The following is an 18,230-nucleotide window of genomic DNA, read 5'->3' as shown; positions in this document are numbered from 1 at the left end:
AGTTCGAGTTTGACATACGAGGTAAGTCCATCAGTTTATACTATTGTTGATATTGGGCGCCCTGTGAGGCTTCGATATGACGTGATATGATACATATATATGTATCTTTATGCGTATTGCCCCTGTGAGGCATTATTAGTATTTTCTGCGTGCAAGTATTGAGATAGTAAGAAATACAGAGGAAACTCTGCCCAAATTTTCCTTGAAATAAAAGGAAAATGATTTAGGAAAGACTGGTAGTTCTGGATAGAACGATATATTAAGGATAAGACTAATCAAGAAGGGTAAGTAACCTACAGTAAGAATCGTGAAAAAGGTTAAGAAGTGTTATACTATGGGGTAGAATGCGAACAGGATATGATGTGAATATAATGAGTATAGTTATGAAAATAAGTAAAGCCTTGTGAGAAAGTGGCTTCGAATAAATTGCTACGTGACTCGAGTACCCATAATTAGACTGGATTAGCACCTCATGATTGTGTTAAGTTGTCGTACCTAGGAAACCAAAGGTATGGAAGATATAAAGGAAGGCATAGATATGGTGCAGTATACCAAATGTGTTGAAAAAGAATCATACGTATTGGAAAATTGGAAATAAGGGCGTAAGGTAGAACACAACAGATAGTGACATGGGTACACCCTAAAGGGGGAAGTGGCTTCAAGTGAGATCCCATACTGGCACGAGTTAATAAGATCTAAAGGCCAGCAATAAATGGATAGAAACCATGATACCGGAGACAGTGCGGAGAATTAATAGTAAGGACTTGAATAGTATGACATCAAACAATAGGTGCATACAAAGGGGATGAATACAACAAAAGAATTACGATGAGAACTTAAACATACTGTAAGGAATAGCCAGGCTATACTCGACTGAAGGTAAGACGTTGGTAACAAAGTTACTGACTACTAATATTGTGGTGTACAAGCAGCAAAACAAGGAAAGGATAAGAGATCTCTCCTATACTGGAATATGAGGAAACTCAAGGGTAAGTAGATGAAGGAAGTAAGAAATGATACATGTTTACGTACAAACTAGTATGGTGATGCTAAAGTATCTTTTGGGCTATTTTAAGCTCCTACACATGTTCGTGTAAAGGGTGCAATATGATGTGTGGTAAAGAAACTGGAAAGAAGTAATGGAAAAGAAATATCACCTGTTCCCTATGTCTACAAGTAATCTACCTTCTTAAATAGACCATATAAGTTGATACAAGGCCTATGAACGGCAGCCAGTACAGAAGAATCCTGAAGCACTCGTAAGACCTTATGATGCTAGTTAACATTTGGGGACGAATATTCTAAAGGGGGGAAGGATGTTACACCCCGTACTTTGGTACCTTAGAATGCTTCTTAAGCTTCTGGGAAGGCTCTTAAATTTTTTAAAAGTCGCTATGTGAGTCGGATAGTGTATAATGCTATCAAATAACTCCAAGGAAAGGAGAACGAAATGCTTCATAATAAGGAAGATTGGAAATAAGGTTATAAAAATTCGAAAGGAGTTGGAGGCCGAGCAATGAGTCATAGGACTCGATTGACTCGCGTAAACTACCAACTTGGAGGTCTTACGTACTTAAGATACTCAAGTGCATGTTGAGACTAAGTAGCAAGGAATACATAGGCTCTTAAAGTGCGACGAAATTACGAACCCACGGAAGAGAAATAAGGAAACGACGCACCTACTTGAAGCAAGTAGGTGACTCACCTATTTGACACATGAAAGCACGTGATAGGTACACATGGCATCACATGAAAGTGACACGTGGCAGCAGGTGACACACCATGGGGTGGACCCCCCACCTGCCATGTGGCAACCATGGATTGGTTGCATAATTGAGGTGGCTGCCTAAGGGTGTGACACATGTCACCCTTAGGGGATGACATATGTCACTCTCCAAAAAGATATATATCTATGTATGGATGACTATTAAGTCATTTTTAGCCAAAATATTGAACAAAAATAGAGAGAAAAACGTGGAGAAGAAAGCAAAGGCAGCCATGGTTTGGAGAAACACTAAGTTGGTAATACGAGTATAACTCCTTGTGTAAGGCTTCTTTTTGAGTGATTCAAGATGTTTTGGAAACCTATTTCGTAGGGATACAAATTTCATTTAGCCTCTAAAACTCAATTTTGCTTTACTCTACTCGAAAAAGGGTGATGAAGTATGGGGGAGGTGCTGCCCAGATTTTGTTTTGGAAATCCTACATGGACAGCTCTGAGTATTTTGGGCATATATTTTCGTACAAAATTGTAGCAGGGGTAATTCAAAATTTTTGCGACCTTGATACACATTTCTATAAATTTCATTCAGGCCACAAATCCTATTTCCCTCAATTACCCCTCCGAAACTAAGCGACAATATATGACAGTGGGCTGTCCAGATTTCGCGTTTTGATAGTTTTGGCGAGTTTGACAAGTTTAACGTAAGGTAAGGCCTTTCCTTTTAAATTGGAGTTTATGGTGTTGTTATATAGGGTATTGTACGTTGTTTAAGTGGCTGGAAATGTGAAAATATGATAAATATGCTTGATGTCCAAAATAAACCAAATTGGAATTGCTATAGTTAAATTATAGTCGAAATGAGGCATTGTGCGTGTGGGGGCTGTTGAAGGTGTGTGATGGTGTGTTGCAGGTCCTAAAGGTATTCTAAAAGAGGTGTGGGAGATTCTGGTTGCAGACACATAGTCCTCCACTTCGTACGGTTAAAGGTTTTGCAAAACGGAAACTAGAAACCTTGTTTTGGTATCGTGGTTTCGAGCGAGTCGTTTGGAGTTTATTTTGTATAAGATTGATGTGAATTGTATATATATATGCTGCAGGTTATTTTTTTTGGTTGTATGTAGCTATTAGGAGTATAATTGGAAATTCTGATAGGGCACATTATAGGGGAGATGCTGCTCGATTTTCATTAACTCTTTAACAAACTAAGGAGCTAGTCGAGAAGGCGAGCAAGGAGATGAGTTATATAAATATTCGTGTGTAACCTAAGGTGCTGAAAAGACTAAGGTTGTTGATACTTGTATTTCTTCCATGTTACTTAGGTTTAAAGGACGACGAGACAAATGGGATAAGAAGTAACCCGTAACAGGTATGTAAAGCTAACGTTTCCTTCTTTTGGCATGTTTTGGCATACGTATGTAAGGCTCTTTATTTTAGTATTTCTTTGGCATAAGTATGTAAGTCTTATTCCTTCTCTTAGCATGATTTGACATAAGTATATAAAACTAATCTCCCTTTTTGGCATGGTTTTTATGAAACAAGTATATGATTTCCAAGAAGTCCTATTCTTAAAGCCACTAGGATGGCCAATTTTTCGACTTCCAAAAGATATTTTGTAATGCCTTGATACATATATATGATTCCCAGAAGTTCTATTTTGATATAGTCCATAGTGACTTTCAAAAGGTACTTGATATGACTTTTGTCTCGATTTTGAAGGAAAACTCATTTTGATTATTCCGTCGAGTCTCAAATATGATGTAAATTGCATATAGTTTCTCACTACTCCACTCGTGGATACCTCAACGTTTCCTTCACCAAGCCTGGTTCAGGTTTTGTTATCGTGCATACTTCTCTGCATTGTTCGTCGTGCCCTGACGTGAGGGGGCAGGTACGGCCTGTACATGGGTTTTGTGGAGTTATGATGTACCATGTACACATATGGTATGATATGATCTGATATGACCATCTGATATGATATGATCTGTTACAGAGATATTCCCTACTCTGGTGTTATGATGTGCTGTGGCACTAGTGAAGGGGCGGCGACCACGTTTTGTATTTGTTCATCGAGTCCCTTAATAGGGCCGGATGTGGCATATGTTTTTCTGTATACATTGTCGGTGATTATGAAAAGCATTTTGATATTCTGGATATTTTGCTCATTTTTGCACATTCTGCTCTTGTAACGACTTTACTTATTATTGTTTATGCTTAATATACTCGAAACATTTTTCGTACTGACCCCCCTTTCTTCGGGGGGCTGCGTTTCATGCCCGCGGGTACAGACGCTCGGTTTGCTTATCCACTCGCCTAGGACAGCTACCCTGTTGGTTGGCAATGCTCCTTATCCAGAGCCCTATTTTGGTACTAGCATTTTGTTGTACATTTGTACATATTGGTTAAGGGTACGGCGGGGGCCCTGTCCCGCCATATGTTGTCGTTCCTATTCTTAGAGGTCTGTAGACATATGTGTGTGGGTTGTTTAGGAGTTTATTTCGGTTATGCCTATGCGATATATTGCAAAAGCTATTATTTTGTGGCAGCCTTATCGGCTGGTTTTCCCTTAAATGACATGATGCAAATGAAAGAGGCCACATGTGTATGAATATTTTATCACCCACTAGGTTCATGTGTTTGGTTCCTATATCTAGGAGGCTATATGAACATGAAAAAGTTTTAACCCATTGAGGTTTTTGTAAGCAGTATCACGTTATACATAGTCCAATTTGACTGTAGTCGATAGTTACGTAAACGGGTGTCCAGGTCGGACCCCAGTCGCGGGCCACGGGGTTGGGTCGTGACAATTTTACTATCAAGAATTCATAGAACCATATTTATAAGAGATTAAATAACAAGTTTCACCCAATATGTACGTCATGCCGTCACACCAAACATGATCAAGTACCAAGAAGGGATGGAGCCCGGTACCAAGAAGGGTAAAGACCCAATAATCAAGAGAACCAAGAACCATATCAAAAATAGCTTTCTAGTTCATACTAAAATTGACAATTTCCATACTTAAGATGAACCAAAAATCCATAATCAAAATAGAAAAGGGTTCGAAAGAATAGGCATGCTAATAGTGACAAAGTCATAGCCACAAGAAGGACAAAGTCCACAAGAATGTCAAGTGATCGAGCAATCCGTATAAGTGGGCAAGTTAACAGAGTGTCTTGCACATCTCTAAGATACCAACATGACAATCCAAAATAAAAAGAAATAACTAACATACCAATATAGGATTTCAAATATATCAGCAGGTAACAAGAGTAGAAGTTTATACATAAACCTCAGCCTTTTTGCATATAAAAAGTCCAACACAACTTCAAGAGTTCAAACCGTAGACCAATCAACGTCTCAAGTTCCTCAACTTGTACACGAGTATAAACAACCTTGAAAGTACAATTAAATATCCTCTTAAGTTTTTAGAATCTCCATAATATTAACAAAAAAACAAGAGTATTATCCAAAAGTAAGCCTAGCATGGATAACAAACACTATGCTACAAAATAGTAATTCTGGTCAGTCCAATACCTCTGGTTGTAACTTAGTTTTCAATATGAAAATGGCAAAACTGGACTTTTCGATCTCATACAAGTTGTATATATACATTTTAAGGTAGCAAAAAAGCAATAATCACCTAAAAATATGTTTTGTACAAAAATTCATAATAAAAGCAATAACGGTTGCACATAGGGGGTTTCTAAATCAAGAATCTGGCTAGAACTTTTCCTAACTTGCGTCCAGTTTTTCGAACACATCACATCAAAATTAGGACCTAACATGAACATAAGAGTTTTAGGTATGCGTGTTAGCTTACCAAAAAATATTTACTTACTAAACTCAAAGGTCTACACAATGAAATATTTAAAAATTACTAATTGCTTCACAGTTCCAAAAAAGGATTTGATTACTTACCAAGGGTAAGGGTGTTTCTTGAGTTTCATCTATGTGGAACCTGTTTTTCTTTTGATTTTTTGTCAACTACATCATTTTAATGGAATTATAAATGTCCTTTACTCCTAAATAACTTACCTTCCTTGGAAGAGATTCAATATTATATAATATAGAAGTGATACACATCTTTAAAGTTGCTGAAAAAATGGTTGTTGCCCAAAAAGTCACTAAGGGCTGCCCAACTCCTAAAATAAACACATTGATTCTATTATTAAAAGGATATTTAGGAGTTATGAGCATTTAGTAATCTATCCCACTATACTTCTATATAAAAATATAAGGATTTAAGAAAATCAAGTTCTCCTATGTCACAATGTTCGAGTACAGGAACAGTAAAGTAGGAGTTGATCCTATAATTGAGAAATAACCCCTTGAAGTGTGAATATTAACTTAAGAACTTAGGAGCGTTACACTTATGATCTACACCACATCTAACACTCTTTAAATACCTAGTAATAGATCCTAACTCATCTACACAATTTGAATTCATCGAGTTTGAAAAAATATCCTCCGAAGCCATTTTCCCTCTATTTTACCTTATTATAACATATTTTGATCTTCAAAACATACGGGACCTTACAATATCTCCCCCTTGGGAACATTCATCCTCGAATGTGAATTAAGCTAGCACAAATAGAGTGGAATGAATGTATAGCAACCCAACATGAATGCAAAACATTTCTAAAATGCATAAAAACATTGAGTACTCAATCAGAAATCAAAACATGACTATAAAATTCATTTCATGTAAATGAATACATATGAAAACATGAGAATGACAATGACACATGATTTGGGCTGAATGGATCATGAAGGAACTAAATATCTCAACTAGGTATGGAAAGAAAGATATGAGGATACCACGACATCATATCGACATCGGCCTCCCATGTAGCACCCTCAACCTCTTGATTCCTCCACAACACTTTAACTAAAGCTATTTTATTATTTTTCTCAACTTCCTGACTTGCCAATCTAAGATCTCAACTGGAACCTCCTTATATGAAAGACTCTCCTCACACAATATTGTTCAATGACACAATAGAACTAGGATCACAAACAAACAACTTTCTCAACAAAGACACATGGAATATCGGATGAATCGAGGCTAACACCATTGGCAAATCAAGTCCATGCATCACCTTACCAATACACCTTAGAATCTTGTAGGGAATTTTATCTGAAGATTACTACTCCTTACCACTACATACAACAAGCCACGAGGCCTAATCAAGAAGCATCCAATGCCCTGTACATTCACCACATATTCCATCAACACTACATTCAAGCCTAGTTCTATTACCATTCTAATACACTCAGTTGAAAACCTTAACAATCATGAATAGCCTACTACAATCACTCATTTATCTACAACCACACATTTAAGCCTACCATTCTAACCACTTTATGTCTCTCTCAAAGTCAACATCGCTTAAGAATTTCCATGTCTACCTTAGCATCTCTACATCCGCATTTGCATATCCTCCTACCAAAGGGCACACCAATATACCCTTACCTATCTAGTGCACACAACAAGGTCTCATCTAGCTCTCCCTTCACATATATAACCTTAAATGGAATAAACATACTTCAATCATCACAATACGGAACACCCACTCTACCCCTAATCTTTACTAACTCGCCTATCAAGAACTATGACTTCCACTCAATACCATTTCTCTTAGGCCATTTCCATTTGAAACTCCTAAGAAATCTTGGTAATGAAATACTCTATCTCCCCCTTGTGAGGGAACTTCGATCTTCTCATCAACCACCAATTTCTTATGCACTACCAATCATAATTCCTAACCATCTCAAACAATAACCCCACCCTCATTAGCATCACTCAAACTTACCCCTAAATACCAAATCACATAGGGGTATTAATCGAAAAAGGCTCTAGAAGATTTTGGGACATACATCAACTCTTATAGAAAGGTAAGGAGTAAAAAACTATAATGTGGCACCCAAATAAATTAAACATAAACATCAAAGTCAAACAACCGCTACTTATAATCACATCGGGAGACTCCTCAACATGTTGCCTAGCTTGAAGTGCATAGAAACTATTGTGGCTAGCTATCTACGATAAAAGTAGATGCAAGGTGGCACAGTTCAACTAGTAGAAGGAATCTTGTACACCTTGAGTAGATTTCCTTTGAGGATGCCTTTCTCTCCCTTTGTTAGGGAATTTAGAGAACTTGTGCCCCATTTTACCACATCCAAAACAACCACCCATTCCCATCAAATACTTACCCCCATGATTCCTTCCATACTTGGTGCACTTAGGGACAGTACTACCACTAGCATTTGCACCTCCACCTTGGCACTTAGGGTATGGCACCTTATCCTTATCAAATATTTGGCCTGAAGCTTGAGGGGAACCTTGACCTTGAAATCTTTGGCCTTTTTGAAATTGGCCATTATCCTCATGGGCCTTAGCATTAGAAAACCTGCCTTCAAACCAAGCCCTCTTCGACTCCCTCATCTTTCTCTCTTCAAGCTTCTCTCTTTCTATTTTTTCATCATAGGTTATGAGCCTATGACTCCCTCATTTTTTTTTTTAGGTTATGAGCCGAGTTCTGTCTATTTCTTTGATAAGCATAGCAGTTCAACATTCTCTAGCAACTAAGTCGGATACCCTCGAAATGAACTTACTTATTCGGGCATGAGAATCAACTACCAAAGAAGGAGCATACCTAGACAACTTTGTAAACTTGAGGGCATACTCCTTCACAATCATATTACCTTTCTTGAGGTTGATAAAATCCAACACCTTTTCCTCCCCCAACTTAAGTTGAAAGAAGAGGTCAAGAAAAGCAACTTTAAAATCCTCCCAACCTATAGGGACTCTTTCAACCCTTTCAGCCTTTCATTGGTCAAACCATACTCGAGTGACACCCCTAAGTTGGTAGGCCTCCCTCTACGCCTTCTCTTCCGAAGACATCTCCATAATATCTGTAATCTTATATACCTCATAAACAAAGTCTTGGGTATCCTCATCCACTTCTAAACCATGAAACTTGAGAGGATTCATCCTTGTGAAGTCTCTAACTCTTGAAGTCGGTCTGATCACTATCAGAAGAGCCATTACTCCTTAGTTGGCCTCAATGCGAGATAGCATAATGATAGTGGTCCAAAACTCCTCATTAGTTACTTGATCGGGAAGAGTACTATTAGCTTGAGGAATTTTTATTCTTGGAGGCATGTTATGAAAATCTCAAAGAACAATCGTTAGGAGGGAAAGGCTTAGAGAACCACTCTATAGCACAATATAGATAATGAAAGAAGTAAGGATTTCCTAAGACTACTCATAGCCTCCTACTCATAAGTGAGGGGCGCTTCACACCGATGAATAAAACTCTACTTGATGCGGTATGTTGGACTACCTATGACACTTGAACCTTGTGCCCTGATACTAAGTTTGTCACGACCCATATTAGGGCTTAGATGTGACACGATGATTAGAATTTCTTAAGAAACCCCAACCAAACCTCTTAGCATATCATAAGCATACATAAGGTAAACAATAAGCGGAAACTCATAAAAGTTCAAGGAGATAAAGCATAGCTAGAGACAATCAAGACAACACAGACTCCTTACACAATATGCCCAACATGCCTCTACATGACAACCTAGGTGGGGACTCGGACATGTTACTAGCTAACCCTCAAAGAAAGTAATGAAACCATACAGAATAGTCTTTAAATATCATCATAGTGTAAAATAATGATAAAGGAAAGAATGAATCGAATTGTCCTCAAAGCATGAGGATTCACCACACTAATGTTCAATGGAACACCAACTAGCCACGGGAAAAGGATGGAGCATCCATCTCTATATTGTAATATAATATAGGCAAAAAGTATGCGTTAGTATGTTTGAATGTACTATGTATGTAGGCAATGCAATGCATAGAAAACCATGTTTGTGAAAATGACCATTTTAAGTAGCATGAAAGGAAAAGTAGTAAAAATTATAAGTAGTCATAGGAAGGATCAATGCATAATAAACCGTAAGAGTATCATATAAAGTAAAGGATATGATTAGTCATTTAAAACATAAAAAGGACCATACATATGTGGGATAGGAAGCATAACTGACAATTAGATCATGCGAGCTATAATATGGAATCCCGATGTTACCCCTACAGCGGAAAAAGGGGAATCTAGTTGCCAAGGTAGACTCTACCCCGCTAGATGCGTAATGTACATAAGCTATATGTGGATCTACTAGCTTGGCCATGAAGACAACCTACGGTGGCACATAGTTTTAGATACATGAGGTTGCTACTAAGGCTTTTGGTACGGCCTCCACCTCAAGTCCACTCGGTGCTAAGTTAAATCCCACGAAACACTTACATAGCATAGTGATCATAGTTAACACACATCATAGATATGATCATAGGTTGAAATCATAGAGTAGCTTATTTTTATAACATAAGTGCAATGCGGGTATTATCCTTCCACATTACAAATCATACATACATAATCATAAATCATACTTGGAAATTTGGGTAAAACATGAATACATGATCAATTTACTTAAAAATCATGACATTGACTTGTAAACATGCATGATCACATACTTTCTATCAGTCCATACATAATTCATAAAGATAATATCATTTTGAAGTATAATTAAAAATACCTCTAATTCATAACATGAACCCTAAATATCAATATACTAAAATTCATGGAAAAACTATCAGTTCAATACAATAACCATCAATTTATATTAAAATAGACTCATAATCATAATTAGAATCATAATTCATGCAATTTAATAAGAATTAAACAAAACCCATAATGAGATCATGAACCCTAAGTATCTTGTAAGAGGATTTATTGGAAAATCATTGAAATCATGCAATATCATAAAATTTATATATATTTGAATAGAGAATTATGTAATTAAACTCAATTTATGAAATTGGAAGAAAATGCATACAACCCGTAAGAGTACATACTTTAATTAATTTAAAAAATAAAGAATTAGTTAGGCTCCATAGGTGAAAGTACACTAGGATCAAATACCCACATACCTTGAGTGAGAAGACAAAAGAATTTGGAAGAATTTGAGAGTTTTGATGTAGAGCTTGAGTGAATTTCTTGGAAGTCTTCAATGGAGTCCTTGAGAGCCTTTTCTAGAGAGAAAAATATTTGAGTAGGTGAATTATAGAAGAATGAATGAAATTAGAGGTGTAAGTTAGTTTATAGAGTGGAATTAAGCCTTAAAAACGTCTAGGTTCATTAACTAATAATTAGAGAAATGTCCAAGTTGCCCTTACTTGAAATAGGAAATATTTGCTGAATTTTTAACTAACTAGGAAAAGGTCCGCGACATGGAGGCATTCCCCCACAGTTCATTTTTTTCCAAAATTAAAATTTGAAACAAAATGGACCAAGTCTGAGCCGAGGACTTGGCGCGAACCCTTCTATTTAAGAGGACATAAACATTTACTCCAAACTCAAAATAATGAAATCTTGGTGACATTGAAAAGCAGACTCAATGAACTTTAATTTGATAGGTTGTGGGCCACATAATTCGTTATATGCTAAAAGATATGGTCATTTGAAGTTGACCCTTATACTGACTTATACGAAAACTTAGCTGATAGAAATTCTTTGGACTTGGCTTGGTGTTAGAGATGTCTTATGACCCTACACCACATTTAACACACTTTAAATATCTAGTAATCGATCCTAACTCATATAAACAATTTGAATTTATCAAGTTCAAAAAAAATCATCCGAGGCCATTTTCCCTCTATTTTAACTTATTATAATGCATTTTGATATTCAAAACATACGGGACTTTATAGTAATACTCATGGTTTAATATAATATATGTATTTGGGACGTTCATGTTTCCGAAAAACTCATCCTTTACATCAATGCATGAAATAAGTCAACTTCAACTTAAAACAGAAGCAATGAACATCAACTCAATGAGGGTTCACGTAAATGCAAACATGAATCCATAATCTCAAAAAAAATGAAAAAGTTAACTCATCACCATATAATCAAATATACAAACTAGAGTTCAATAAGAAACTCTATAGATACTCAAAAATTCATTTATCGGAATTGAAACTTAAACTCAAAACTCAACTTGAATGTATGAAATTCAACCTGGAAGTCATATGTACAGAGCTACTAAACAAAATGAATACAAGTCCCAAAAGTGGACCACAGAAACAAGACTGTCTCAAAAAGAAAAAGACAGACAATCTATACAACCTTCAGAATATCAACTCCTTAACTTAAATGTTAAATTACTATAATATCCCCAACTAAAAACATCTTCTAACAAAAATATTAAATGTCTATAATTCCCCCAACTAAAAACACCCATCTATATCTTCAACATATGTACCACATACAAAACCAATGCTTCTATTCGTATTGATAATCACAATGTTTAAAATAAAAATAACTAACATCCGTAAAGGTGCGAATTTGTGAAGTATTGAAAGCGTATATATTACAACATCAAACATCCGCATGATGTTGCTCGCCTGCTCGGTGTTTTGAACAAGAGAAAAACACAATCTTCTATTGTCCTTTTTTGCAGCAAATTGGTAAGCAAAGTTGATTTCTTCTTATCTCCGCTTAATTGCTTTGTCACGTATTTTGTTAATGGAGAAAATTATTTCATAAGTTCTCACCTTTATTCTTGAATTTGTGTAATGACAATTCTCTATATACTATCTAAAATGTTAATTACTCTCATTTTATTTTTCTAAGGCTGATTTATGACAATTAGTGGTAGAATTTCACTTAAAGAGCTTTACTTTTGGTTCTTAATTTGTTGGATAATTTTGTCTCAAGTATTTGTTTCATGGTTTCATTCATGAACTCCGTAATTTGAAAGTTCAATTATTACAATATCCTTCTAAATATTCTAAAATCCTATTTAGAAATATAAAAGTTTTTAAAAAATAATCGCATTCATTAACTCCCTAATTTGAAATTTAATTATTATAATATCCTTCTAATTAAATACTCTAAGATCGTATTTAGAAATATAAAGTTGTTTTTTTTTAAAAAAAGAAGCAAAAATAAACGCGTAGAAAGACCCCAAACACGCCCTTTAATATAAAGGGGTATGATTTTACAGAAAAGTCAATGAACTTAATGTATCGAGACAACTTCATGTAATTTGGGAACAAACTATTTGCTCCTCTGTAATAGGTTAATCGTGTCCTTCCATTCATCTCCTTCAACAAGTGAGCTCTAACTAGTTTTTCTTAAATGTATTTGATTTTACGTTATGGTTATTTATGTTGTAAATAGGGGATTAATTAATATGTTGATGTGTAGTATGATAATGATTCTCTTATCTTTGTGATGATAGTGAAAGAAACAATAACTAGCGATGCATGACAGATAGTTTAATTTCTCAAGTTAACCATTGTGAATAGGTTCCTTAGAGTAGTATATATGTCCACGGTGTTGCAAAGTTTAATGTGATAATTTCCTTTTGCTTTCTCTTTTCATGTGTATAATTAATCTTTAGACATTACAGTCTTGACACACTGCATATATAGAGAGTGTCACCAAGCTTCAGTTTTTCTTCATTTATTTAAATACTTCTTTGGAATTTAATTTTTTTCCAGGTATATGTAGATTATAATCTATATCTATATCTAAGCTATTTTAAAGGCATGAAAATCCTTAAAAATATTGATTGCACTTTTTTTTCTTTCATTATAAGACATAACAATAGACAAAATTATTATTTACTATTTTTTTTAATATTTTAAAATTAACAAAATAGCATAAACCCCTAAACATAAAAGGAATTCAATGTGGGAAGTTCCTAATATGACTGTATAAAACGAGAAATTTGGTAACTATAAATACTTTGAAAAAGAAATTCTAATAATTTGATATCATAATTGATTTTTACTCTTCCCAAAATAAAAATAAAACTTTTCCATATTGAGGTAATCAATTTTTTGAAGAAAAAGGTTTGACTTCTATAAATTGAGGATTCATCCTTTCTACAATAATGTAATAACATCTACAACGTAGTGGTCAGCCGAAGTAATGTTTAGGGTGAGATTATTCTCCCAATAGTTTAAACTTTTTACGGATAATGCATAAGTATCACCCTCAACTATGATCGAAATTCCAATGATACACCTTAACTTTATTAGAATCCTATTACCCCATGAATTATTTTAAAATGGAATAAATACATCCTAAAAGCTGGCGTGGCACAGAGAGTGTGCACACTCTCTTTAAGGCAAGTGGTGGGTGAAAAAATTGGACACATATCCTTTTTTAATTAGTAACTTTATAATTATTTAGTACACATAATTATTGATATTAAAACTTACATATATATTTAATTATTATCATTTCTTTCTATGAATTTTTTTTTTTAATTTCTTTCTCACTTTAATTTTTTTATTTTTTTTCTTTAATTAATTTCTTATCTTTTCACTTTTAATTATTTTTAAAAAATTATGTGGATTCTTTAAAAAACATAATTAAAAAGTGTTCTTTAATTTTAACGTTTTAATTTTTTTATGTTTTATTTGATTTTATTCAATTATTTTGATATCCATTTGAAATTAAATAATTTTAAATACAAGCATTTGGAATTAAATTTGAAATTAAATTAAAAAGGAAAGATGAGAAAAATAAAAAGAGTAAATAAAATCAATAGAAAAATAAAAGTAAAAATATAATGAATGAAGGTAAAAAATATTAAAAAAAGTTTAAATACAATATTTTTTTTAAAATAAAAAGTATGTGTATTAAATTTATTTAAATACAAGATAAAGAAAATAAAGAGAATTAAAAACTTTTGAAAAAACTATTTTATTTTCTTTAAAATAATAAAAAATAAATTAAAAAAACAAAAATTAATTACTGACGTGGCGACGAGTTTGTAAAAACACAACCACTTACTTGGTTGAAAGTGCCACATCAGAACAAAAGGTGCACGAACATGCGAAAAAAATGAGTTCGGGGGATAATAGGACCCTAGTTAAGTTAATGTGTGTCGCTGAAATTTTGGTCATAGTTCAGATGTACTTATGCAGTATCCCAACATTTTAGATCAATAATATGTAGGTTGACCAAACAAATTTAATATATTATGGTCTTTATTATGATTTCTCTTTGATTGAGCCGAGAGTCTCTCAGAAACAGCCGTCCTACATTGGTAGGAGTAAGATCTACGTACACTTTATCCTCTCCAAATCCCACGTTGTGGGATTTCACTGGGTTGTTGTTGTTGTTATTGTTGTTGTTGTATTATGATTTCTCTTTGCCATCATTTCAAGGTTTCTTTTTCGGATTATGCGTGATGCCCTGTTATTTTGATCCCAACATCATGCTTAGAATTTGAGTTTAATCGTATTCTTTTGTATTCTAAGGATAAATCAAGAGCTTGGACATACTGGGTGCACAATTTGTGTGACAAATCATTCTAAGTTCGAGATATATTCTATTTATGGCCCACAAATTATTGAGAAAATTTAGGAATACACAAAATTGCACTCACAATCTAGATAAATAAAATCACTTCTTTTGATTTGTTTTGTGATTGGAGATTATTTTTTGATAAAATTTATTTTCGATGTCCACATATATATTTTTAATTATTTTTATAAATTAGTGTCAAACTTCTTATTTGAATAAATACGCAAAAGACACGTGCAACACACATGTCCAAAAACTAATATATATATATATATATACAGAGGGAGATAAGTAAATCTAGAAAGTTGTGTGCTCACCCTCGCATCCGATCAAAACTACATCTGAGTCGAGATCAATGTTGATAGTTGGTGTTTGGACGTGCATCACGAAAATAGATGTAGAGTGTATGAGTACCAAAACAACAGGTACCCAGTAGGTATCATAGGCCTACTGAGCATGAAAAGCAAAAGTAATCTGAAATGTGAGACTAAAACACAACTAGAGACTAGAAAAAGAAAATCAAATAGTCATGTACACCAGCATACTCACACACAAAGAGAAAGAGAGAAGCTAACTAGATCAACCGGGCTCCCATATACTCGACAAGTATGCTCGTGCACAAGTTCAGGAGTAACAATCCTATCAGACTCCCATAAGCCCAACAATATCAAAGAAAGTTGAAGTGAAATGAAGGAATCCGATGCAGTGCCAACAATGACATAATTTTTTGCGGACTTGAATCAAACCTTTTCGAGAGCTTGAAGCATTTAACCCAAAGCAAGAAAGAGTCAAAGACATGAACTAAATGAATACAAAAGTATCTGGGACTTGAACTAAGATTTGGAATAACCAAGGACTTGAACCAAGGATAAAGATAATCATGGACTTAAACCACATGATAATATGACCAAGGACTTGAACTGAGGTGAAAGTAGCTATGGACTTGAACCAAGGCTAAAAAATAGCTATGGACTTGAACCAAGGGTGAAAAGTAGCTATAGACTTGAACCATACAAAGTAAAGATAGGGACTTGAACCGAGGCTATAATACCAAGGCAAGGACCTGAATCCCATCCGGTGGAGTGAATTGGGGACTTGAACCGCGAATAGAGGCAAACTGGTCATAATTAGGATCAACGTCTAACCGAACATCACAGGGAGTACCCCAAATCGTAGTGCCATCAATAAATCACTTCATCCCAAACCACATTCTACCAAAATTGATGAATAGATTTCCAAAACAAAGTTTCAAGTGATGTGGGACCGACAAAATTAGGGAATTATAGATATACAGTTCCAAGAGTTGTATCACTGCATGATGGAGAACTAAGCTATCCGAAGCGATGTCGGAGAAGTTCCAAGGCATAACAGCTCCAAAAATATGCAAGTTTATAGAAATCACTAGTCTAAGCCTAGACTAAAGCCAAACATATTTCAAACGATATAAACCAAACACAAAGTACACACCACAAGGTATGGATGATCAACAGTAACAAGAGACATGCTTCAGTAACCCAAATTTCTCGAAAATAGAACCTAAGGCATGGTTTTGTAAGAATTTAGCATTTCTAAGAACCAATTATGCTACATAAGTCTACAAGGAGCTAAGCCGTCCATAGCAACGTCGGAGAAGTTCCAAGGCCTAACAACTCCAAAAAAATAAAAGTCTATGGCAATCACTTGTCTAAGCCTAGACTAAGGCCAAACATGCTTCTAACGAAATAAAACAAACACACGGTACACACCAAAAGGTATGGATGATCAACAGTAATAGGAGACATGCTTCTATAACCCAAATTTCTTGAAAATAGAACCTAAGGCATGATTTCTAAGAACTTAGCATGATTAACACCTAAATACCTCCAATTTCACATAATTCCTCATACAAATTCTAAAACAATCTAGTCTAAGGAGGAAAAGTCGTAGCCTAAATGTAGGCCGACCGCGTGCTATCAAATATAGAATCACAACAAATATACAATTATTTTAACACTAAAATTATCAAATTCGGATATGGACGTATTTCAAAGTCAAAAATGGGAATATGGAACCTGCTCTGGTAATTCCAGAATTAACTCCAAAAAAGGTCCTAAACACTACCCGAAACTTGTTTTCCAAAATGGAACAAAATTGTCATGACCCAATTCTAGAGCCTAGACGTGACATGACGAATGAGGAACCTAAAAGTACCTTTAACAAGCCACTTAGCAGTCTTTTAGCATTTCATAGGTAATGACAATAAATAAATAAGTGAAAATCATAATAGTAAATCTTCAACTTACATATGTCCAACAATACCACTAACTTTTAGATTTAACGTGGCTAAGACAATCCCCTAGCTCACACTCAATCATAATAGAAAGAAATGTCATAGTAAGTGTCTAACGATCTCAACATATCATAAGCTAGAAAGATAAAGCTACGACATTATCATGTGAGCTGGATAATCTACGACACTATCAAATGACTCTAAGGAAAGAAGAATATGATACCCCATAGTAGAGAAGGTTGGAAATAGAGTCATAAGAATTCGGAAGGAATTGGAGGCCAAGTAATAAGTCGTAGGACTCGATTTACCTATGTAATCCACTAATTTAGAGGTCTTACATACCTAAGATACCTGAGGATATACCAAGCTTACGTAGCACGGATTACATAGGCTCTTAAAATAAGATGAGATAACGAATCCACGAGGAAGAGAAGAGAAGGACACATGGAAGCACCTTAAGCAAGCAGGTGACCCACCTGCTTGGGGTCAAGTAGGTGACCCACCTGCTTGGGGGGGCTAGACCCCACTGCCATATGGCAGCCCCTCCTTGATTGCATGATACGGTGGCCCAATAGGGGCTGGACACGTGTCACCCTTAGGGGATGACATGTGTCACCTCCTAGGATCACCTATATATATGTGATATGTGTCTTATACTTCAGTTATTATCCCAAAAATCAGCCAAGGCAAGAGAAGAACAAACCCTAAGACTAATAGCCCGTTTGGATTGGCTTAAAAAAAGTAACTTTTATGTATGAAGTGCTTTTAGAACTTTGAAGTGCTGAAAGTTATTTTTATAAATAAGCAGTTGAGTGTTTGGATAAAAGTGCTTATGATGTGA

Source organism: Solanum dulcamara, chromosome 11, assembly GCF_947179165.1.
Source record: "Solanum dulcamara chromosome 11, daSolDulc1.2, whole genome shotgun sequence".
NCBI lineage: Eukaryota > Viridiplantae > Streptophyta > Magnoliopsida > Solanales > Solanaceae > Solanum > Solanum dulcamara.
This window is presented reverse-complemented; position numbering follows the sequence as displayed.